The sequence below is a fragment of the Anomaloglossus baeobatrachus genome, chromosome 2 (assembly GCF_048569485.1).
Source record: "Anomaloglossus baeobatrachus isolate aAnoBae1 chromosome 2, aAnoBae1.hap1, whole genome shotgun sequence".
Lineage (NCBI taxonomy): Eukaryota > Metazoa > Chordata > Amphibia > Anura > Aromobatidae > Anomaloglossus > Anomaloglossus baeobatrachus.
This window is the reverse complement of record NC_134354.1, coordinates 320,587,392-320,612,520: the sequence shown is the minus strand read 5'-3', so window position 1 is coordinate 320,612,520 and position 25,129 is coordinate 320,587,392. Positions and strand designations below refer to the sequence as shown.

Here is a 25,129-nt window from a genome sequence, read left to right as displayed (position 1 = left end):
CTTAACACTACCCAAAGCTTAAATTGAATATATACTTACGGCTCTGGCATGATGCAAATGAAACTGATACTCTGTGTGTAAAAAGAAAAAAAAATATATTAGCAAATTATATTAACGATCGTTTTTAAAAATTGATACCATAATTCTAGATATTTATAAGAGAATTAGCATACATTTACACGTTCACAAAGGACTGCTAGTACAAATAAATGAGGTTTGACTTAGACTGAAAATCAGCCCTGGCATTTGAAAGCATTCAAGTCAGTCCTTACCCAATTTATTTTCCTAAAGGGGGCTTTACACACAACGACATCGCTAGCGATGTCGCTCGTGAAAGCACCTGTCCCCGTCGTTTGTGCATCATGGGCAAATCACTGCCGTGGCGCACAATATCCCTAGGAGCCGTCACACGTACTTACCTTCCTAGCGACGTCGCTGTGGCCGGTGAACAGCCTCTTTTCTAAGGAGGCGGTTCGTGCAGCGTCACAGCAACATCACATGGCAGGCGTCCAATAGAAGCAGAGGGGCGGAAAGCAGCCGCATGGAAGTCACGCCCACCTCGTTGCCGGAGGACGCAGGTACGGTGTTGTTCGTCGTTTCTGGGGTGTCACACGTAGGGATGTGTGCTGCCTCAGAAAGGACGAACAACCTGAGTCCTGAAACAGCAACGACATTTTGAAAATGAACCACGTGTCAACAATCAGCGATTAGGTGATTATTTCTGATCGTTAGCGGTCGCTCGTACATATCACACACAACAATGTCGCTAACGAGGCCGGATGTGTGTCACGAATTCCGTGACCCCAACGACATCTCGTTAGTAGAGATGAGCGAACCGGTCCCGGTTCGGCTCGAGGTCGGTTCACCGAACGGAGGCCCCGTTCGCGTTCGGTTCGTCGAACGTTCGACGAACCGAACTCGAACCGCATAGGAAACAATGGCAGGCATTCACAAACACATAAAAAACACCTAGAAAACACCCTCAAAGGTGTCCAAATGGTGACAAACAACTCACAACACAACACAAATACATGGGAAAGTGACAAGGACATATACTCATGCGAAAACAAAAGAGCAGGACAAGGAAAAAGAGGAGACACAGATATAGGCATGGCACGCCCTTCTAAAATCATGTAAAACACCGCAAGGTGACTCCAAGCGGAGTCTCCCTTTTTTCCAAAAATTGGGCCCCACACACACCCACCCCTTCAGTGGCAGCAGTTGTGCCCCAGTTGTACACTTCACAGCTAGATTTGCATCAAGCACATTTAAAAATACGCCATAATTAACCGTCCCCAGGATGACACCGGGGTAGGTAGCAAAGTCTTTCCTGATCCCAGCTCTGTTCATCTTGGCTCCTTTTAAAAAACACAGCAAGCAAGGGTTACTCCAAGCGGAGTCTCCCTTTTTTCCAAAAATTGGGCCCCACACACACCCACCCCTTCAGTGGCAGCAGTTGTGCCCCAGTTGTACACTTCACAGCTAGATTTGCATCAAGCACATTCAAAAATACGCCATAATTAACCGTCCACAGGATGACACCGGGGTAGGTAGCAAAGTCTTTCCTGATCCCAGCTCTGTTCATCTTGGCTCCTTTTAAAAGACACAGCAAGCAAGGGTTACTCCAAGCGGAGTCTCCCTTTTTTCCAAAAATTGGGCCCCACACACACCCACCCCTTCAGTGGCAGCAGTTGTGCCCCAGTTGTACACTTCACAGCTAGATTTGCATCAAGCACATTAAAAAATACGCCATAATTAACCGTCCCCAGGATGACACCGGGGTAGGTAGCAAAGTCTTTCCTGATCCCAGCTCTGTTCATCTTGGCTCCTTTTAAAAAACACAGCAAGCAAGGGTTACTCCAAGCGGAGTCTCCCTTTTTTCCAAAAATTGGGCCCCACACACACCCACCCCTTCAGTGGCAGCAGTTGTGCCCCAGTTGTACACTTCACAGCTAGATTTGCATCAAGCACATTCAAAAATACGCCATAATTAACCGTCCTCAGGATGACACCGGGGTAGGTAGCAAAGTCTTTCCTGATCCCAGCTCTGTTCATCTTGGCTCCTTTTAAAAGACACAGCAAGCAAGGGTTACTCCAAGCGGAGTCTCCCTTTTTTCAAAAAATTGGGCCCCACACACACCCACCCCTTCAGTGGCAGCAGTTGTGCCCCAGTTGTACACTTCACAGCTAGATTTGCATCAAGCACATTCAAAAATACGCCATAATTAACCGTCCTCAGGATGACACCGGGGTAGGTAGCAAAGTCTTTCCTGATCCCAGCTCTGTTCATCTTGGCTCCTTTTAAAAAACACAGCAAGCAAGGGTTACTCCAAGCGGAGTCTCCCTTTTTTCCAAAAATTGGGCCCCACACACACCCACCCCTTCAGTGGTAGCAGTTGTGCCCCAGTTGTACACTTCACAGCTAGATTTGCATTAAGCACATTCAAAAATACGCCATAATTAACCGTCCCCAGGATGACACCGGGGTAGGTAGCAAAGTCTTTCCTGATCCCAGCTCTGTTCATCTTGGCTCCTTTTAAAAAACACAGCAAGCAAGGGTTACTCCAAGCGGAGTCTCCCTTTTTTCCAAAAATTGGGCCCCACACACACCCACCCCTTCAGTGGCAGCAGTTGTGCCCCAGTTGTACACTTCACAGCTAGATTTGCATCAAGCACATTCAAAAATACGCCATAATTAACCGTCCCCAGGATGACACCGGGGTAGGTAGCAAAGTCTTTCCTGATCCCAGCTCTGTTCATCTTGGCTCCTTTTAAAAAACACAGCAAGCAAGGGTTACTCCAAGCGGAGTCTCCCTTTTTTCCAAAAATTGGGCCCCACACACACCCACCCCTTCAGTGGTAGCAGTTGTGCCCCAGTTGTACACTTCACAGCTAGATTTGCATCAAGCACATTCAAAAATACGCCATAATTAACCGTCCCCAGGATGACACCGGGGTAGGTAGCAAAGTCTTTCCTGATCCCAGCTTTGTTCATCTTGGCTCCTTTTAAAAAACACAGCAAGCAAGGGTTACTCCAAGCGGAGTCTCCCTTTTTTACAAAAATTGGGCCACACAGACACCCCATCAGTGGCAGCACTTGTGCCCTAGTTGCAAACAGGATGTTTTGATTTGCATCAAGCACATTCCAAATCCACAAGCATTTACTCTCCCCAGGATGACACAGGGGTAGTAAATTCCTTCTGGATCCATGACTTGTTCATTTTGATGAACGTCATTCTGTCCACATTGTCACTGGACAGACGCGTGCGCTTATCTGTCAGCACACACCCAGCAGCACTGAAGACACGTTCAGAGACAACGCTGGCAGCTGGACACGACAAAATCTCCAAGGCGTAACTGGAGAGCTCTGGCCATTTCTCTAGATTTGAAGCCCAAAATTAGCAAGGCTCCATTTGCAAAGTCATGGCATCGATGTTCATTTGGAGATCCTCCTGTATCATCCTCTCCAGCCGTTGACTTTGTGTCTGACTTGTTGTCTCTGGTGGCCTTGCAAAGGAGGGTCTAAAAAAATTATGAAAAGATTCCATAAAATTGCTGTTACCAGCACCAGTTACGGTGCTACTGGTACGGGTAGACTGTTGAAGATGACGAGACCGTCCCATGTTTGGCAAGTTACAACTGGGAGAATCACTCCCTGCACCTGCACGGTTGTTTGGTGGAAAAGCCGAGCTAAGATCGAGTAACAGCTTCTGCTGATACTCCTGCATACGTGCGTCCCTTTTATGGCTGGAATTATGTCACAAAATTTGGACTTGTACCGGGGATCTAATAGTGTGGCAATCCAGTAGTCATCATCACTTCTAATTTTGACAATACGAGGGTCATGTTGGAGGTAGTGCAACAAGAAGGCACTCATGTGTCTTGCGCAGCCTTGCGGACCAAGTCCACGCTGTGTTTGTGGCATAGAGGTGCTAACCGTTCTTTCTTCCTCTGACATCTCCCCCCAACCTCTTTCAACAGAAATTTGACCAAGGTCTCCCTCATCCGCTGAGTCTTCCATGTCAATGGACAGTTCGTCCTCCATTTCTTCATGTTGTCCTGCACCTTCCTCAATATTTAGCCTGCTACCATGCGCCCTTGTTGATCCCTGTCCCCCATGGTCCCATGACTGCCGCATTGATGATGATGAACGTCTGGACCTTGGTAATGTTGTTGTCCCTTGCGCATGTGAATCCTCCTGTAGTTCCTCCCCTTCCTGTTGTCCCACCCCCTGACTCCGAATAGTGTTTAGCGTGTGCTCCAGCATCTAAATGACTGGAATTGTCATGCTGATAATGGCATTGTCAGCGCTAAACATATTCGTCGCCATGTCGAAACTGTGCAGAAGGGTGCATAGGTCCTTGATCTGAGACCACTCCATCAGGGTGATCTGCCCCACCTCTGCATCTCATTGGCCCAGGCTATACGTCATGACGTATTGCACCAGGGCTCGGCGGTGCTGCCACAGTCGCTGTAACATGTGGAGAGTTGAATTCCAGCGTGTCGCCACATCGCATTTCAGGCGATGAACCGGCAGGCCGAAAGACTTCTGGAGCGATGCAAGTCGCTCAGCTGCGGCGCTTGAACGGCGGAAGTGAGCAGACAGTTTTCGTGCCCTGTTCAGAAGGCCATCTAGGCCAGGATAGTGTGTTAAAAATTGCTGGACAACAATGTTCAACACGTGAGCCATACAAGGCACGTGTGTCACCTTGCCCAGGCGAAGGGCCGCACCCAGGTTTGCAGCATTGTCGCACACGGCCTTACCAGGCTGCAGGTTGAGCGGAGACAACCATTTATTAAACTCGGACCGCAGAGCTGACCACAACTCCTCAGCTGTGTGACTCTTATTCCCAAGACATGTCAAGCTAAAGACCGCCTGATGCCGTTGCGCTCTGCTGCCAGCATAGTAATTAGGCATGCGTGATTCCTTCTGCGCAGTGAGAACGCTGGTGGCCTGACCAGGCAGGCTTGGGGTGGAGGTGGAGGACCCAGATGAGGTGGAGGAGGCAGAAGCAGTGGCGGAACTTGGACAGACAGAGGATTGACACACAAGTCGTGGGGATGGCAAGACTTGTGCAGCAGACCCTTCAACATCTATCACCATAGTTACCCAGTGCCCAGTCAGCGACATGTAATGTCCCTGTCCATGCTTACTGGTCCAAGTATCGGTGGTGAAATGCACCCGTTCACACACAGAGTTTCTCAAGGAAGCGGTGATGTTGTGTGCGACATGCTGGTGTAGCGCGGGCACACCTTTCTTAGAGAAGTAGTGGCGACTAGGCATCTGGTACTGGGGCACAGCGACAGACATAAGGTCTCTAAAATCCTGTGTGTCCATTAGGCGGAAAGGCAGCATTTCGGTAGCCAAGAGCTTACAGAGGGATAGAGTCAACCTCTTAGCTTTGTCATGGGTCGCAGGAAGTGGCCTTTTATTTGACCACATCTGAGGGACAGAGGTCTGGCTGCTGTGTGTAGACGGTGTTGAGTAGGGTGTCCCTGGAAAAATGCAGGTTTGTGAGGAAAGTGCAGGCGGAGACATGATGTTGCCTTCATCCAACGTTGGTGCTATCGATGTCTGAGAGAGCTGTACACACTCACTTGTTTCCCCTTCCAAACCAACTGACGACCTACCAAGCAAAGTGCCTGTTGCGGTTACAGTGGTGGAAGTTGTGCGTGGAAAAACAGGTGTGACAGCTGTCCCCACAGTCCTAGAAGATGAAGAGCGCGCGGATGCACTGGAAGGGGCAGGCGGTGGATGGTTCGCTCCGCTAGGCCGCATTGCAGCAAGGTGAGCTTCCCACCAGGACATATGATATTTATTCATGTGACGATTCATGGAAGAAGTTGTCAAACTGCTGAGGTTTTGACCTCTACTAATAGAACCATGACAAATTTTACAGATCACATAATTTGGGCGATCTTTTGCTATGTCAAAAAAGGACCAGGCTAGGCAAGGCTTAGAGGGCATGCAACCTGTTGATCCACCCCGACTAGTGCTCAGAGGCAGAGTGGTGGCTGAGTATGCAGTTGTAGACGTGCTACCAGTACTCCGACTCTGTCCAGGAAGGCGCAAGGTAACTTCATCATCAGTTGCATCCTCCTCCACCACCTCTGTTGACCTCCTCGAGTGCCTGACTGTGGGTTGACAGTAGGTGGGATCTAGAACTTCATCATCAATTGTTGTGTTTGCACTCCCCTCCCCCTCAGACCGAGCCTCTTCTTGCCCTGACCGAATATTTAAGTTGTCATCCCAATCGGGTATCTGCGTCTCATCTTCATCAGTATGTTCCTCATTGTCTATAACCACAGGTGTTACAGTTTGTGACAAAGGGTCAACATTATGCTCAGAAACTTGGTCCTCACGGCCTGAATCAGAGTCACAAAGGTTCTGGGCATCACTGCAGACCATTTCATGTTCTGTACTCACTGTAGCTTGGGAGCAGACCTCTGATTCCCAGGCTATAGTGTGACTGAACAGCTCTGCAGACTCAGCCATCTCAGTTCCACCATACTCTGCAGGGCTGATGGAGACTTCAGAGCTGGGAGAAAGCAAGTTTGATTGGGATGACAACTCAGAGGACTGCTGTTTTTTGGATGCGGTACTTGAAGTGGCTGAGAGGGCACTTGTTGGACCACTTGAGATCCATTCAAGCATTTTCCTTTTTTGGCCATCATCTACCTTTGTTCCTGTTGTTCGTGTCTGTAAAAAAGGGAGCACATCGGATTGTCCACGGTAAGTAGTAGACATCTTACTTTTGCTGGTAGATGGTCTATCTTCAGCAGATGATAATGGAGCTTTGCCACCTTCCCCATGGACAAAACCTTTTTTTCCTTCTCCACCACGCCTCTTCCCCTTTCAACCAGCATCTGTCATTTTGCCACTCATGTTGATTGCGACAAGATTGTGCACTGAAAATGTGGTAGTAAAAATTGAGAGGTGGTGTAGATTGCAGCGGTGGTCTAGCTTTATTAACAGCAGAATAATAAAGAATAAATATCCCATGGCGGCCGGGCTGATCACGTCCGATTTCTTTTTTCATATATTTCTAATGTCTCATTCCCCTATAGATGGCGGACCTCACCATAGCCTCTCTCAACGCCAAGGGCCTCAATGTCCCGGAGAAAAGGTCGCAGATACTTTACCACCTTCATAAACGAAAGGTGAGTATAGTATGTTTCCAGGAGACCCATTTCAAACAGGGACACTCCCCAACCATCAAGAATAAATACTACCAGACATGGGTGACCTCAGATAATCCAGACTCCCGTTCTAAAGGTGTAGCGATAGCCATTCATAAATCCCTCCCTCATCAAATCTTAAAGTGCACGACTGATAGCTTTGGAAGATATATTATCCTGTCACTGAAGGTGGGGGACCAAACACTTACAATAATCAATGCATACGCCCCAAATTTAAGGCAGGATAGCTTTGTTGCACGGCTGGTAGACGTTGCGATCCCTTTGATACAAGGTACCGTAATTTTATGCAGTGACCTTAATGTCACCCTTGACCCCACATTGGATAACTCCAGGGGGAAATCCAGCATTGCTTACTCTACCATTAAACGTATCAAAAAAGCTTTATTTCGTATCCAAATGTTCGATGCTTGGAGACTACAACACCCATCCGACAGAGATTATAGTTTCTATTCCCACACGCAGGACTCATATAGCCGTATCGACTATATATTTCTACAGCACAATGCCCTCCCTTGGATACGACATACCGGGATAGGTAACATACTATGGTCTGACCACGCGCCGGTCTATTGTACGATCGAAATTCCCTCTCTCTCGACCCCTAGAGGGTCATGGCGGCTGAACGAGTCGTTGCTGCTGGATGAGCTCTGTGTTACGGATGTTCAGACCTCTATTACTAGGTTCATAGAGGACCACTCAGTGGACGACACTGCCCCCACCTATAAGTGGGAAGCATTGAAGTGCGTTCTACGAAGCATTTTTATTAAACACGGGTCCCGCATCAAAAAAGAAAGGGCCCAAGACATAGTAAAAGCTCTTCATAGGGTTTCTGAACTGGAGCTCATCCACAAACGTGCCTTATCGGCCCCTACTCTGCAGGCCCTATTACACGCTAGGATTGAGGTTAAAAAGCTGCTGGACTCTTCTTATAAACGTCTATTACAGGTGGGTAAGGGGAGGTTTTATGAGTTTGGGGATAAGCCAGGCAGACTGCTGGCCAATGCGCTGAGAGAAAGGAGAGCTCATACTCTCATTCCATGCATCAAGAACTCACATGATGAACTACTTTATGCCACCCCCGACATCTCAAATACTTTCCACGACTTTTATTCTAGACTATACAATTTACCTGTTGGACCTCCTGAGTTAGGTGAGGGGTGCCCTTCCATGCCCTCGCCATTTAGGCAACTCGACAGCTCTGTAGTTGAAGACCTGGAGCGTCCTTTTTCATTGGAGGATTTATTGGCGGTGATCCGCGACACACCTGGCAACAAGAGCCCTGGTCCCGACGGGTTTCCCGCCAAGTTTTACAAATCCTTTTCAGAACAGCTAGCACCCTTAATGCTTCTCTCCTTTAACTCGATTTCAGATTTAGTCCCTTTCCCACCCCACTCCACCACGGCCCATATTTCTCTGCTCCTTAAGACTGGAAAAGACCCCACGGCGTGTAGTAGCTTTAGACCAATATCTCTCCTTAATGTAGATTTAAAAATTTATGCCAAGCTCTTGGCAAACAGACTTAGCCCTCTGCTGCCTGACCTGATCCATTTGGATCAGGTCGGTTTTGTCCCAGGTAGGGAGGCGAGGGATAACACCATAAAGACCCTGGACCTAATCCATCATGCACACACTAAAAAGCTTTCTCTGATGTTGTTGTCTCTGGATGCTGAGAAGGCTTTCGACAGAGTCTCCTGGCAGTCACTTTCTCAGACACTGGAGCATATAGGCTTGGGGCCGGTGTTCTCGTCCAGGATTATGGCCTTATACCATTCTCCGACGGCACACCTTAAGATTAATGGCACTCTGTCGAGACCCTTCTCCATCCATAACGGGACCCGACAGGGGTGTCCTCTGTCACCTTTGTTGTACATCCTGGTCATGGAACATTTGCTATCCGCCATTAGGAACAATCCCGATATACGGGGAATCAATATTGCCAATCGGGAGCATAAGTGTGCCGCTTTTGCCGACGATCTCCTCGTTTATCTGTGCAATCCCCTTAAATCTCTCCCGTCACTAATGTTGGAACTAAACCGCTTTAGCAGGTGGTCCAACTTCAAAATCAATTTTGAAAAATCAGAGGCCCTAAATATTTCCTTGCCTCAAACAACTATAGATGCTATAAGACCAAATTTCCCCTTTAGATGGCCACCCCACGGCAGTATTGGTTACTTGGGCATTCATATCCCATCCGATCTGACCAGGCTCTTCGCACTGAATTATCAAAATTTTCTGTCAAAACTTGAGGGAGACTTAGTTTCCTGGCAAAGGGGTACTCTTTCTTGGTTCGGCAGGATCAGTGCTCTCCGGATGACGGCCCTGCCAAGACTGTTATATTTGATACAAACGGTCCCGGTTTATGTTCCGGCGGCATATTGGGCCAGGATACAGCGCTTATTCAATCAATTTGTTTGGTCGAAGAAACGCGCCCGTCTAAGGAGTAGCGTCCTGACTAGGACCAAGAACGCGGGTGGGGCGGGGTTGCCCGATTGTAGGCGGTATTATCTGGCAACCGCTTACGCTAGAGTTTTAGACCTGTTACATAACTCTAGTTCCAAGCTTTGGGTTAGTCTGGCACAGGATTTATGCCCTTTATCAGTGCCGACCCTGCCGTGGACCTGGCCACTCCTTACTAAACATAAGATTAACATGTCTTATAGCACCAAACAAACACTGAAATCTATACACGCTACACCACTTCGCAATCGCCTGATCCAGCCCAGGGGTCCCCTCATGCCCCTAACGGATAACCCAGAGTTTATACCAGGGGCATCATCCAACAACTTTCTGGGCAGCTCAAAACAAAACCCTTTGAGACTGAACCAGGTAGCCCCGGAGGGTTCCCTCCTACCACTCTTGAAGATTGTAGAGAATCGTACTTTTAAATTGCGGTTCCATTTTGAATATGGCCAACTTAAACATTTTATAACCTCACAAGACAGTGTTATGGCCCATCCCTCGCCTCCGACATGTTTTGAAAACCTCTGCGCGGTTTCCTCTGATACACGTCATGCAATATCAAAAGTGTACAAACTCATGACAAGCGCGACAGAGGTATCTCTTCCCCGCTTTTGTGCGGCTTGGGAGGAGGAGCTCAATCAGACGTTCGGGGGGGATCAGTGGGAGCGCTGTTTCCGTCTGACACACAGGTCCGTGGTTGCCACCAGGATGCAAGAAACTAGTTATAAAATACTTTCCAGGTGGTACAGGGTCCCAGCATTTTTGCATGCTTGGTGCCCAGAAGTACCTGATACCTGCTGGCGTTGTGGAGCGCAGGGGGGCACCATGTCCCACATCTGGTGGTATTGCCCGAGCCTAGCGGTCTTTTGGAACAAAGTACTAACAGCCATACGGGAGGTCACCGGGATCACAGTTCCTGGTCGTCCAGAGGCAGTCTTATTGTACATCTTTAATGTACCAGAAAAGACCTACAAAAAATCCCTCCTGGGTCACCTCCTTCAGGCGGCCAAGACGGTGATCCCGCGGCGTTGGAAGGACCCTGCTCCCCCCATGTTAGATGAGTGGGTATTGGAAGTGAATGTGATTCACCGCATGGAGATGGTGATGGCCCAGTCACGTGGACAGACAGTAGGGATGGCCACTAAATGGTTTCAGTGGGAATCATTCCTGTCTGGCGAAAAATTTCTTGACCTAATTTAATCTCCGGTGATTGGGTACTCTGGCCCTTTTCCCCCTGTTATTATACTCCACCCATCCGACAAATTTTGGTCCAACGGACTATGTATCAGACCCGGCCGACACACTTTTTCTTCCTCTATTTCTTCTTCTTTTGCTGTCTTATCCCTCTTTCTCTAAATATCAGGACTGCTGCTCTTCTTTACCTTCCCTTTCTGTTTCATTATTTCTTTTTCTTTCTCTCATGGTTTAAATTGAATACCCATGTACTATGTTAATCATTTACATTCTGCCTTCAGGTCTACGATGGTGTTGTGTCGTTTAGACCTTTGATCTATTTCATTTGTCAAAGCATGGATGTATATTTTCTTATTATTTTCTTATTATAAACTCAATAAAAAATTTTAAATTGGAAAAAAAAAAAGAATAAATATCCCTGACAATGCAACTACGGCCCTTAAACTGGCGGCATAAATTGCTAGTATAATGGATTAGTAACTATGAGTTGGAGTGTGCAATGCAGGCAGACGTGCTGCAAATGTCTTTGCACTAGTGTGACTAAACAAAAGTCCAATAGCCCCGTTTAGGATGCCACTAGGTACACTGAGTGTTTGCTAGTATAATGGCTTAGTTATAATGAGTTAGAGTGTGCAATGCAGATAGATGTGCTGCAAATGTCTTTGCACTAGTGTGACTAGACAAAAGTCCAATAGCCACGTTTAGGATGCCACTAGGTACACTGAGTGTTTGCTAGTTTAATGGCTTAGTTATAATGAGTTGGAGTGTGCAATGCAGACAGACGTGCTGCAAATGTCTTTGCACTAGTGTGACTAGACAAAAGTCCAATAGCCACGTTTAGGATGCCACTAGGTACACTGAGTGTTTGCTAGTATAATGGCTTAGTTATAATGAGTTGGAGTGTGCAATGCAGACAGACGTGCTGCAAATGTCTTTGCACTAGTGTGACTAGACAAAAGTCCAATAGCCACGTTTAGGATGCCACTAGGTACACTGAGTGTTTGCTAGTATAATGGCTTAGTTATAATGAGTTGGAGTGTGCAATGCAGGCAGACGTGCTGCAAATGTCTTTGCACTAGAGTGACTAGACAAAAGTCCAATAGCCACGTTTAGGATGCCACTAGGTACACTCAGTGTTTGCTAGTATAATGGCTTAGTTATAATGAGTTGGAGTGTGCAATGCAGGCAGACGTGCTGCAAATGTCTTTGCACTAGTGGGACTAGACAAAAGTCCAATAGCCACGTTTAGGATGCCACTAGGTACACTGAGTGTTTGCTAGTATAATGGCTTAGTTATAATGAGTTGGAGTGTGCAGAGGACAGGAGGGTACAGTGTCAGGGTTGTGGGGCTCTGGGTAGAAGAAAGGAAGCCTGCCTTTCTATTCCCTCCTAATGGGGAAATGCAGCGACGAAATCCCTGACCTTAGCTACACAGACGCTGTCTCTGTTTTCAGGACCTGTCACCTATGGCTCTGACCCTGCCGGTACGAGCCCTTAAAAGGACTTATAGAAAGTGCTATCCCTAAGCTGTCCAGCGCTGTGTATGGAGCGCATACAGCAGTATCGGCGATAGGACAAAGGACGGAGCTGCGCCAGTGATGTCTGACACCAAGGACGCAGAAGGCAGATAATGGCGTGCTGGAGGAAAATGTCCGGTTTTATAATGCAGGGACATGTGACATGGACATCCTATCACACATGCCGTTGCTTCTCTGGCTAAAAGTCCACTTAGCTGTGTGTGTGTCTGGGATTGGCTGACATGCTGGCCCGCCCCACAAGACGCGCGCTTAGGGAAGGAAGACAAGGAAAAAAAAAAAAAATGGCGATCGCCATTATACAAACAGCAGTGATCTGAAGGCGCTGTTCATGCACACTATACACTGAAATTTGATAATAGTGTGAGTCACAGAGTGACTTACACTATTACAGCGGAAAGCCAGCTAGGAATTAGCTGTTTTTTTGCTGCTAGAACCATTATCGAACGTTTCTAGAACTATCGAGCTTTTGCAAAAAGCTCGAGTTCTAGTTCGATCTAGAACAGGCCCCAAAATCACTCGAGCCTAGAACTGGAGAACCTCAAACCTAGAACCGCGCTCAACTCTACTCGTTAGCGATGTCGTTGCGTGTAACGAGGCCTTAAGATGGGGATATCTACTACAAATATGACCTCATCTGAAATTGGAGTTAATCATCATTCATCACCACAGTGTCTGAATATTGCTACTAAACTGATCATTACTAGGGATGATCGTATACCAAAATATCCGCTTCGACGAACATCCGACGATTAGGTCGCCGCTATTCACGTATTCGTGAATATTCGACGCCCAATGTAAATCTATTGGAAACCCAAATAATTTCACGCTGGACCTAACGGTGAGCTGTGGTGACTGAGGAAAAGGCTGAAATGGATGGGAAAAGGCGGAAACAGTATGGGCACAGCCTGTAGAAGGTGCATGACTGCATTTCTGGTGTCTTGGAATAAAGTGCTCAGAGCAGCACGTGGCTTTTACATAATCGCCAGTACAGCTCTCAAACCAAATCGCTTTTTTGACAAAACAGAACGCAGGTCTTTCGGTCTCTCTCTCTGTCTGTCTCTCCCTCTGCACTCTCATACTCACCGATCACTGACCAATCACCGTTACGGCGCTGCATTGCTGTCAAACTGCTCAGGCGGCTTCTCCAGCTTTTGAAAATGTCGGCCGCTCATTATTACATCTTGTATTCCCTGCTTCCCCCTCCCACCGGCGCCTATTATTGGTTGCATTCAGACGCACCTCCACGCTGAGTGACAGCTGTCTCACTGCAGCCAATCATAGCCGCCAGTGGGCGAGTCTATGTTACATAGTTACTTAGGTTGAAAAAAGACCTAAGTCCATCTAGTTCAACCTTCCTCCACCAGTTCTACATTTAGTCACTAAGTCATTTATAACTAACAATGTTTTGTGTACTGAGGAAATCATCCAGCCCTTTTTTAAAAGCTGTTATAGTATCTGCCATTACTACCTCTTGTGGTAGGGCATTCCACAGTCTGACTGCTCTAACTGTAAAGAACCCTTTCCTATTTAGCTGTTGGAATCGCTTTTCTTCCACTCGCAGTGAGTGCCCACTGGTCCTAAGTACTGTCTTTGGAAGAAATAAGTCATGTGCCAGTCCTTTATATTGACCACACATGTATTTATACATATAAATGAGATCTCCTCTGAGACGTCTTTTTTCTAAGCTAAACATATTTAACTTTTTCAACCTGTCATCATATGGGAGGCCTTCCATTCCTTGTAATAGTCTAGTTGCCCGCCTTTGAACTGACTAACTTCTGAATGTCCTTTTTAAAATGTGGAGCCCAAAACTGGATCCCGTATTCCAGATGTGGCCTTGCAAGTGATTTATAGAGGGGTAACAATACGTTGGGATCACGGGATCTAATCTCTCTTTTTATACACCCTAAAATCTTGTTTGCTTTAGCAGCTGCTGCTTGACATTGAGTGCTGCTGCTCAGCTTATTTGTAATGAGAATACCCAAGTCCTTCTCCTGTTCTGTAGTCCCGAGTTTACTTCCATTTAATGTATACGCAGCTATAAGATTACTCCGTCCTAGGTGCATTACTTTACATTTATCAACATTAAATCTCATTTTCCAAGTATCTGCCCATTCTGACATCTTATCCAGATCTTTTTGTAATATTGTACTATCCAGGTCAGTTTTTAATATCCTACATAGTTTGGTGTCATCGGCAAAGACTGACTGTTATGGGGGGCTGTCTGATAACCTAAAGGAGTATCAGACAGTCAGGGTCCACCGTGCAAAGACTCTGCTGCAGACTATGGCAGAGTGCAATACCTCTGTTAACTCACAGAAGGATATAATAAGTAAGTAAAGCAATTCCTCCCTTACTTGGAGGGTGTGTGGAATGATCTCTGTTAATAATCACAGAGACAAAGGCAATGTGTGCGAAATGGCACCTACCTAGGTCCGCTCTTCTAGTGGTGCAAAAGAGACGAACAGCAGCGTAAGCCGCACAAAGCTCCTACCTGCGTTCGCTCCACTAGTGTGCGAGGACACGAACCACTAGATATGGCACCTGCCTAGGTCCGCTCTTCTAGTGGTGCAAAAGAGACGAACAGCAGCGTAAGCCGCACAAAGCTCCTACCTCTGTTCGCTCCCCTAGTGTGCGAGGATAAGAACAACTGCCAGACGCAGTATAAGGAACGTTACCCTAGCAGTAACATCCACCTACGAGTCGAATCACAAGGCCCAGCCAGACCATGTGCCTCAGGCACCTGCCTATGTCTGCTCCCCTAAGAGGTAAGGATACGGACAGCAGCCGAAGCTGTAAGGTATAAGAATGCTACCCTGCCGGTAGCGCTCACCTAGCATAGACAGAGGAATGCCTAGAGGAACGCGCACAGAGCGTCTACTCTTATGCATGAACCAAGAGGACTGAGCGCCATGCGGCGTGTGTCAGGGTCTTATATAGACTCTGTGCCTCATCCAAGATGGAGGACACCAGAGCCAATCCGCTGCCAGAACGACAGGAGTGACGTCATGCTGGCCTATCACCGAGCAAGGCGTCACAAGCACATGACCAGCGACCAATCGGCATAGAAGGTGTCAGAGACATGTGACCTCGTGTCAGCGATGATGTCACCCGCACATGTGCAATGGCTCCAAGATAGGTCTTAGTCTCCGGCGCTCGCACATGTGCAGTAGCAAGAAATCTGGACTTAGTCTCCAGCGCTCGCACATGTGCAGTAGCAAGAAATCTGGACATAGTCTCCAGTGCTAGCAGCAACCGTAACACTGACACTGTACTATCAATCCCATCCACAAGGTCATTAATAAAGAGATTAAAAAGAATCGGTCCAAGCACAGATCCCTGCGGCACCCCACTGCTGACTATAGCCCATTTAGAGAATGTACCATTTATGACTACTCTTTGTTTCCTATCTTTTAGCCAATTCCTTACCCAGTTGCATATTGTGTCCCCTAGTCCTTGCTTCTGGAGCTTTAGTATAAGGCTATTATGTGGTACAGTATCAAATGCCTTTGCAAAGTCCAAATAAATCACATCAGCTGCATTACCAATATCCAGGTTTGAACTTACCCCCTCATAGAACCCCAACAGGTTGGTTAGACACGACTTATCTTTCATGAATCCATGCTGTTTGTCAGTTATCATATTATTTTCTGCAATATATTTTTGCATGTCATCCCTTAAAATGCCCTCAAAAACTTTGCATACTACTGATGTCAGGCTTACTGGACGGTAGTTGCCTGGATCTACCCTCTTACCTTTCTTAAATATCGGTACCACATCAGCAATCCTCCAATCCTGAGGCACCAACCCTGTTACAAGTGAGTCTAAAAAGATGAGATACAGCGGTCTGTCGATTACGGAGCTCAATTCCCTCAATATTCGTGGATGAATGCCATCTGGCCCTGGGGATTTGTCAATGTTTAATTTACTCAGACGTAGGCGTACTTCATCTTGTGTTAAATTAATTATATCGGGTGGTGAACTTTGATTTTTCACTTGTTGAATGATCCCTGGTACAGTCAGTTCCTTGGTGAATACAGATGAGAAATGCCTATTTAATATCTCAGTCTTTTGTTTGTCCTCTATAACTAACTTGTTATTATATTTTAAGGGGCCGATACTATCCTTTGTTTTCCTTTTGGCATTAATGTATTTATAATTAGCATGTAAAATACACCTTTATTTCTGAACCTGCAGGAGCAACATTAATTACTCCAAAGCACACAAGTCAGGTACTGAAAGCCATCACTAATAAGGTGAAAACACCCTGGCCACATAGAATGGCCAATAATGTGCGCACCCAATGGGGTCACGCCTAGTGATGGCCACTAGAAATAACAAACACAAGAAAAAAACCAAACAAACATAAAGAAAATGTGATGTTGCTATAGGCAAAGGACAGTGGTCCAATTGACTAAATAAACACAACAAACAAAATCATACCTAAAAAACAAAACAAGGTGCACTCTCTTGACTGACAGTGGTCAGTCATACAAATACATAAAATGCAATGAGTTTTTAGGCATTATAAAAGGAATGGTCTCACCCAATCCCTTTAGAAAGAGGGACATGCAGTCTCTTGATCCTGAGTAGTGCATGCGTCCGCCATGTGCTAGCCCTACCACCTACTAGATATAAAATAACAAAAGACTGCTGTCCCAAACTTCCGTCCTAACAAGGACGGACCACAACTAGGTCTCAAGCTGGACCCCTATGCTGACCCTGATGACATCCCGACGTCCCGACGCGTTTCGTCACTCAGACTCCTCAGGGGACATGATAATCGTTAGTCAGGTCCTTTCTGCCAGCCCTCACCAAACCATAATGTCAGAGGTTCTGGCGTGGTCAATATTGGGGTCAATTAAACGTATGGGTGATATCATTGCTCCAATCAGGAGCTACACCTCACCTGATGCTTATTCAATCAAAGTCATGTGGATCCCCTCATGTGGGTTTTGATTAGCCATGTGTACTTACGCCCCCTAGGTAGTGTCACAGGCACTCCACCAATGCGACGTCCATGTTCACATGGTGGAGATGCACGTGTCCTGAGATTTACTGGAATTGACAAAGTCCTGAGACCGAAGAGAGGGGGGGACTGGGATAGATTCATCCTACAAAGGGAGACAAGGTGGATCTTCCAGCTAGAAGCCCTCTCCCCCAAAGGCCTAAATGAGCAGCTAATATTCAACAGTTTTATTTAGTCCATTGGATTGTGTTTCGCTGCTATCCTAATCTATCTATACCCTTTGGTACCTAATAAACGGAATTATGGGAAGCAAAATTTTGCTGTTGCCCCTTCCATTTATTCATCATTTATTGTCATACGATTTATGTATGCGCCTGCAATTGCAGGTGCATACATATGTGATAATATAACAACACTATGTGGATCTGATTATCCTTATGGGTATGGTTGTTTATTGAAACCTCTATGGTTGAGGTAATTAAGTGTTAGAGATGACCCCCCAAACATGCCCTCATGAATTTAGTGAGGGTGGACTGCGATCGGATAAATGAAGCCTATCAGGGCTATATGCTTTTGCGCCTGATTTTGCCTCTGCACTCCTGATGTACACGGGGGTGGGAGGTTACGTGCGCTATAGCACTGATATACAGAGCGGACCGCATCCCCATGGAGAGGGGGAGGTACCCTTATCTCCATACTGGGCATGGTATGGGAGGTGACGCGCGGTGTATTCCTGACGCCCACCTCCGATCACGTGTCCGGGGATAATGTGAAGCGCCTCCCCTATTGCTGACGCGTGTGGGAGCTGTACCTGAAGCTGGGATGATTGACATATTTGACCGGAAGTGACACGGGGGAAATCTCCGATCACATGATCCCGGGCAACAGGAAGTCCCTCCCCCCGGATGCCGGCGCACACGAGATGTGCATCCCCGGCCGGATGTGGGCAGACAGCCGATCAGAGAGGATGTGGGGAGGGCTTCTGAGTGTGCACCTGGTGTGGGCATACACCTAAGTGCTAATTGGATCAGCTCCCATGGAGAACATGGACGTCGCATTGGTGGAGTGCCTGTGACACTACCTAGGGGGCGTAAGTACACATGGCTAATCAAAACCCACATGAGGGGATCCACATGACTTTGATTGAATAAGCATCAGGTGAGGTGTAGCTCCTGATTGGAGCAATGATATCACCCATACGTTTAATTGACCCCAATATTGACCACGCCAGAACCTCTGACATTATGGTTTGGTGAGGGCTGGCAGAAAGGACCTGACTGACGATTATCATGTCCCCTGAGGAGTCTGAGTGACGAAACGCGTCGGGACGTCGGGATGTCATCAGGGTCAGCATAGGGGTCCAGCTTGAGACCTAGTTGTGGTCCGTCCTTGTTAGGACGGAAGTTTGGGACAGCAGTCTTTTGTTATTTTATATCTAGTAGGTGGTAGGGCTAGCACATGGCGGACGCATCCACTACTCAGGATCAAGAGACTGCATGTCCCTCTTTCTAAAGGGATTGGGTGAGACCATTCCTTTTATAATGCCTAAAAACTCATTGCATTTTATGTATTTGTATGACTGACCACTGTCAGTCAAAAGAGTGCACCTTGTTTTGTTTTTTAGGTATGATTTTGTTTGTTGTGTTTATTTAGTCAATTGGACCACTGTCCTTTGCCTATAGCAACATCACATTTTCTTTATGTTTGTTTGGTTTTTTTCTTGTGTTTGTTATTTCTAGTGGCCATCACTAGGCGTGACCCCATTGGGTGCGCACATTATTGGCCATTCTATGTGGCCAGGGTGTTTTCACCTTATTAGTGATGGCTTTCAGTACCTGACTTGTGTGCTTTGGAGTAATTAATGTTGCTCCTGCAGGTTCAGAAATAAAGGTGTATTTTACATGCTAATTTTGAATATTAACGTACTTGGATTGCTATAATTCTCTATTGTGATGGCAGGGTTCCTCTCCACTGGTCTAAATACTGAGGAATGGTTGGTTGAGGCTAGAAATGTCTTTTCTGATAAGGAGTTCACACAGAAGAAATATATACCGTCCTATGGGGCAGCCTTTAATGAATTGACTCAAGTATACAGGGACCAAATTGCCTCATGGTGGGAGGTTCAGTCCCTGGAGAGCTACATTAAGGCTGGAATAGTCCCAAGGGGCCTGAGAATTCAACTGTCAGTTGGGCCACGGTATAAAAGTGCTTCCTTTGTGGCTAATTGGGAGAGAGAGGCCACTAATAGCTCCCTTAGATTAATGCAGATTATGCTGGAGGAGGAGAAGGCCACTCTCTCACAGTTGAACGCCAAACTTAAGGAATCTATTGAAGTCACCAAAAAATATTCTGGTAAGCCTGACTTTATCAATAAGGAAAAGAAATTACAGGATAGTTTGGAAAGGTTCCAATACTATCTTAAGGAACGAAAACATAAACAGTATAATAGGGATATCTTGGACTTCAAGGACAATCGAGCCTATCAGGTCCTTAATAATCAACCAGGCCCAGATATCCCTCACACAGTACCATCTTCTACGGATACTGAAACCTCCGACACTGAGAACTTTAGGAAGGCCAGGAAAAATAAAAACAAAGGTAGAGGTAGAGGCAGGGGTGGTTTTAAATCTGGGGAAAGGGTGGATTTCACCTCCCCCACTCACTCCTTTGAGCCCCATTTTCTCAGAAAATAGGAAATACTACTACTTACCGGTAATGATGTTTCCAGGAGCCAACATGACAGCACGGTAGGAGTTGCTCCTTTGACCTTTACAGGGACAGGAAACGCAAGAGTTTAAAAGCCCCTCCCCATCCCCCTTTCCTCAGTGATTTTTTAAGTACCACACCAGGATGGGAGATAACACCATTTTATCAATGCAGAACGTACAACAACACGGTACATAATCAGACGGGAGGGAAATAAGAGTGCTGTCATGTTGGCTCCTGGAAACATCATTACCGGTAAGTAGTAATTCCTATTTTCCAGGACGCCACATGACAGCACGGTAGGAGAATGCCAAAGTAATCCCTATGAGGGCGGGACCACAGTCTGTAGAACCTTCCTACCGAACAAGGCTTGTTGCTCAGTGAGAAGATCTAGTTGATAGTGCTTACAAAACGTGTGGGGACCAGACCACGCCGTTGTACGGCAAATTTGTTCTAGGGAAACCCCTGCCCTTTCCGTCCATGAAGTAGACAGAGCTCTGGCTGTGAGTGGGGGGGTCGCGACCCGCGGACTGGTAAGTAGCTGAAATAGTAGACCTAACCCACCGAGACAGAGTTGTCTTAAACACCGTCTTCCGTCGGTTCGTTCCCGCAAATTGCACAAGAGGGTAGAATCTATGCGCCAGCTCCGGGTAGGCCCCAAATATGCCAGAACCGCTCGTCTGACGTCCAGAGAGTGCAGGTACTCTTCATGAGGGGAATGACAATAAACGAGGTAGTCAGCTTATACTGCAGAGACCAGATATAGAGAGATATACCCGAAAAATGGGTTAAACGAACATTCTTAACACCGCAACTATATATTAGATGGGAAAGGCCTTAACAGCCTATCAAGGAATGAATAAACCACAGCCCGATAGAATGACCACCGTCTTGGATCAAGAATAAACTTGTCCGTGCAGAAGAAACCAGGCCAGTACTGGCATCAGCTCTCCTAGGCTCAACGACTATCCCTGGACACAGACCAGCTCACCATACCACCAGAGTTCGCCATCTGGCTCCAGAAGCCCAAGATGTCAATGCATAAACTACTGGATCTCGAGTAATGAGAAGGACCGCCATGAAACTAAAGACATGAAGAGTTGGAGTCTGGAAGGCACGTCTTCCCATATTAGCAAGCCAAGTACATCATCCGACCACTTGAAAGAAGCATTGTCCCCAAGATGCAGATGCCAAGGACAGCAGGGTATGGAATCTGGATGTGATGAAAGTGTCCCAGAAATGTAGCCAAACCTCATAGATACATTGTATACAGTATATAGACTGGAATTTAAAGAAGTGGTTTGGCATATCCGTGTTAGCTAATACAGAAGTCTAGTGTTGCCCTGAGCTGGAGTAAAGAAACCACTACCACCTGGGGCAGACTACCCAACTAGAAATGGACTATACTCCATTAGCATGTGGTCACCACTAGATCGTACACTATCGTAACATACCACACAGTCTGCCATAGAGACCAGGGAACATCTTCTAGAGGAGTGAGGGCCTCTAAATCACAGAGTGATATTTCATGTGACCGTGGTGAGACCCTGGATTTTATCTCGTGAGAGCAGTGAGCCTATGAGGGAGACTATGGAGCTCCCTGCCACAAGATGCTGGAAAACCTCACAGGTTATGTACGAGATTCTGTATGTAGAACAATGGTCCAGAAAACTAGTCCACTTGCCATCAAAGGCCCCGTCACAGTAAAACGGGGCTATTACCATGATCGGCCACATTCAGTTCTTTCCACTATAGGATGAACTCGATAACATTTTCCCTTTAATCATAAGATATAAATGAAAGACCAGAGCTAAGCAACTAAGCACCGCTGAATACTACTGATTAGAAAGGAAGGACCGTAGCTGAACTCAGATTCCTGTACGGAAGCCACAATAAGGAGAATTACTAGGCCAACTCAAACATGGCTGCCTATCACGCTAAGCCAAGTGCATGTCCAGAAGCGTGAGGCCCCTCTTAACCAAAGCCAAAGCTAGAGACCCAAGATGCGAAGTATGCAGCCTGAGGCGCAAGGGACGAGGCCACTGCAAGGCCAAGGCGCAGAGGCGCAAGGCCAAAGGCGCAGAGGCATAAGGCCCAAGGCGCAGAGGCGCTCCAATGTCAGACGCGCAAGGCCAGAAACATGAAGTGCAAGGCGCAAGCCCGGAGGCGCAAGGCCAGAGGCGCAAGGCGCAAGGCCAGAGGTGCAAGGCACAAGGCCAGAGGCGCAAGGCCAGAGGCGCAAGGCACAATGCCAGAGGCGCAATATCAGAGGCACAAGGCATAATGCCAGATGCACAAGGCGCAATGCCAGACACGCAAGGCCGGAAACATGAAGCGCAAGGCGCAAGTCCAGAGGCGCAAGGCACAATGCCAGAGGCGCAAGGCACAATGCCAGAGGCACAAGGCCAGTGGTGCAATGCCAGAGGCACAAGGCCAGTGGTGCAATGCCAGAGGCGCAATGCCAGAGGCACAAGGCGCAATGCCAGAGGTGCAAGGCCAGAGGCACAAGGCGCAGTGCCAGAGGCGCAAGGCCAGAGGCACAAGGCGCAATGCCAGATGCGCAAGGTCAGAAGCATAAAGCGTAATGCGCAAGCCCGCAGGCACAAGCCCGGAGGCACAAGGCACAATCCCAGAGGAACAAGGCACAAGCCCAGAGGCACACGGCAAAACGCAGAGGCACAAGGTACAAGCCCAAAGGCACAAGCCCAGAGGCACAAGGCACAAGTCCAGAGGCACAAGCCTTGAGGCACAAGCCCAGAGGCACAAGCCTAGAGGCACCAGGCACAAGCCCAGAGGCACAAGCCTAGAGGCACAAGGCACAAGCCCAGAGGCACAAGGCACAAGCCCAGATGCACAAGCCTAGAGACACAAGGCACAAGCCCAGAGTCACAAGCCTAGAGACACAAGGCCCAAGCCCAGAGGCACAAGCCTAGAGACACAAGGCACAAGCCCAGAAGCACAAGCCTAGAGACACAAGGCACAAGCCCAGAGACACAAGCCTAGAGACACAAGGCACCAGCCCAGAGACACAAGCCTAGAGACACAAGGCACCAGCCCAGAGACACAAGCCTAGAGACACAAGGCACAAGCCCGGAGGCACAAGCCTAGAGACACAAGGCACAAGCCCAGCGGCACAAGCCTAGAGACACAAGGCACAAGCCCAGCGGCACAAGCCTAGAGACACAAGGCACAAGCCCAGAGGCACAAGCCTAGAGACACAAGGCACAAGCCCAGAGGCACAAGCTAGAGGCACAAGGCCCAAGCCCAGAGGCCCAAGGCACAAGCCCAGAGGCCCAAAGCCAGTGAAGCCAAGCCATGAAGGGCAAGGCTGAGAAACAGTAAGACCAGACGTCAAGCAGTGAGGCCTTAACAGGCCCAAGGTGCCAAGCCAGCGTGTGGTCAGAGCTGTGTGGCGTGTGGGCCGAGGCCAGAGTCGTGAGGCGCGATGCCGGAGCTCCAAGTCGTGAGGGACGAGCCAGGAGGCGCGAGGCCCCAGGAGGCGCGAGGCCGGAGCCAGGAGCCGTGAGGCGCGAGGCAGGAGCCAGGAGGCCGGAGCAGTGAGGTGTGAGCCAGAGTCATCACGAGGCCAGAACCCTGAGGCGTGAGGCCAGAGTTGTGAGGCCCCATCAGAGTTACCCCTAAGAGTGTAATTCACCTGTGAACTTCAGGATACACCTACTGCATGAGTGGTATCCTAATGCCAAATTAGTCACACCTGAACCAATTAACACACCTTGAGGTTCAGCTGGAGGGCAAGATCCAATGCGAGATAATGTGTTATATCCACAATTTTTCCTCTTATAGAAGGAGTAAATCAGCCAGAACCCGGTCTGGTGAGATAATAGTGGGATCAAATGTGTTATTAAACCATAACAGGAGGATCCACATAAGGTTCCATCAACAGGTAAATTCTGAATTTAAACATGAGGTCTGCTGATCCCAGCAAAACATGAGGCAGTAACCTCACCATGCAGCATAATCTACTTAGAAAGTTCCAAGGGTAAATTTCTAATTTTAGTGCAGGACTCTGACAGATGTAAATGACAGACTGCGCACTTTTTTTTTTTTTTTTTAATTCTGGGATAGTGCTGGTGCGTGTCGTGGAAGAATCCTAAAAGGAAGGGGAGACTGAACCAGGCTCTACCCACACCACCACAGGTCAGATTCCTGACGCACCTGCACTTACGTGACCCTGGGACTCGTCAGGGGGGCTAGCATCTGACCTGTCCTGTCATCTTCAGCCTTGTAATAGGCAGTGAGTAGGTCATTATACAGAACCACACAGAATGCACATTTCCCCGTTCCCAAGGTTGTATACCTGTTTGGGCGACGACAGGGCCCGTTCCCGCCTCCAGTGTTCCGTCCTGGATCACACGCCGCCTTCCAGGGCGCCGCCATATTCCTGACCAGGAAATGCGGAAGGCTTTGCACCGCACATGCGTCAGCGTGCGTGTCAGGCTGGAACGCATGGCGCGCGCACACCCGGAAGTGCCACATGGCCGCGGCAGACAGCGGGATGCCGAGAGCTCTTACCTGAGGGAAGCGGCTTTTGCCGGGAACTCCTGCTCCACCGGCCGGCTGAGGGACCTCTCCTTTAGAGGTGTCGGCCAGGGCTGCTTGACAGGCCGGAACGAGAGAGCAAGACCCCCCCCGATCCACCTGGAACCCGTACATCCCGACGGTAAGACTTGCGTCCGTCCTGTACAGGGACAGGAAAAACACTGAGGAAAGGGGGATGGGGAGGGGCTTTTAAACTCTTGCGTTTCCTGTCCCTGTAAAGGTCAAAGGAGCAACTCCTACCGTGCTGTCATGTGGCGTCCTGGAAACCGGCAATTCCACAGGGGGAAATGACACCCAACATAGAGATCATCAATTTGTCCAACAGGATACTCAGTCCAATAGAAATTGATTTATTAAAAAGGGGGTTGTCATTTGTGCCAACCTCCAATTTTGACTTATTTGAATCCATCAAGGACCTTAATCTGTTTCTTAGAAAATTGAGGTGGAGGAAGCATTTTCTCAGGCAGGATGCCAGGGTCTGTCAAGATCTTGATATCCCATC

General features: G+C 47.8%; 1 long non-coding RNA gene across 1 annotated transcript in view; it reads right to left on the bottom strand.

Annotated features, from left to right (window-relative positions):
• Positions 1 to 25,129, bottom strand: part of LOC142289929 (uncharacterized) — a 439,890-nt gene that overhangs the window by 96,935 nt on the left and 317,826 nt on the right. The window contains exon 2 of the long non-coding RNA XR_012750190.1: positions 40 to 71. This is a non-coding gene — a long non-coding RNA (uncharacterized LOC142289929). The remainder of the gene's footprint in view (positions 1 to 39; positions 72 to 25,129) is intronic.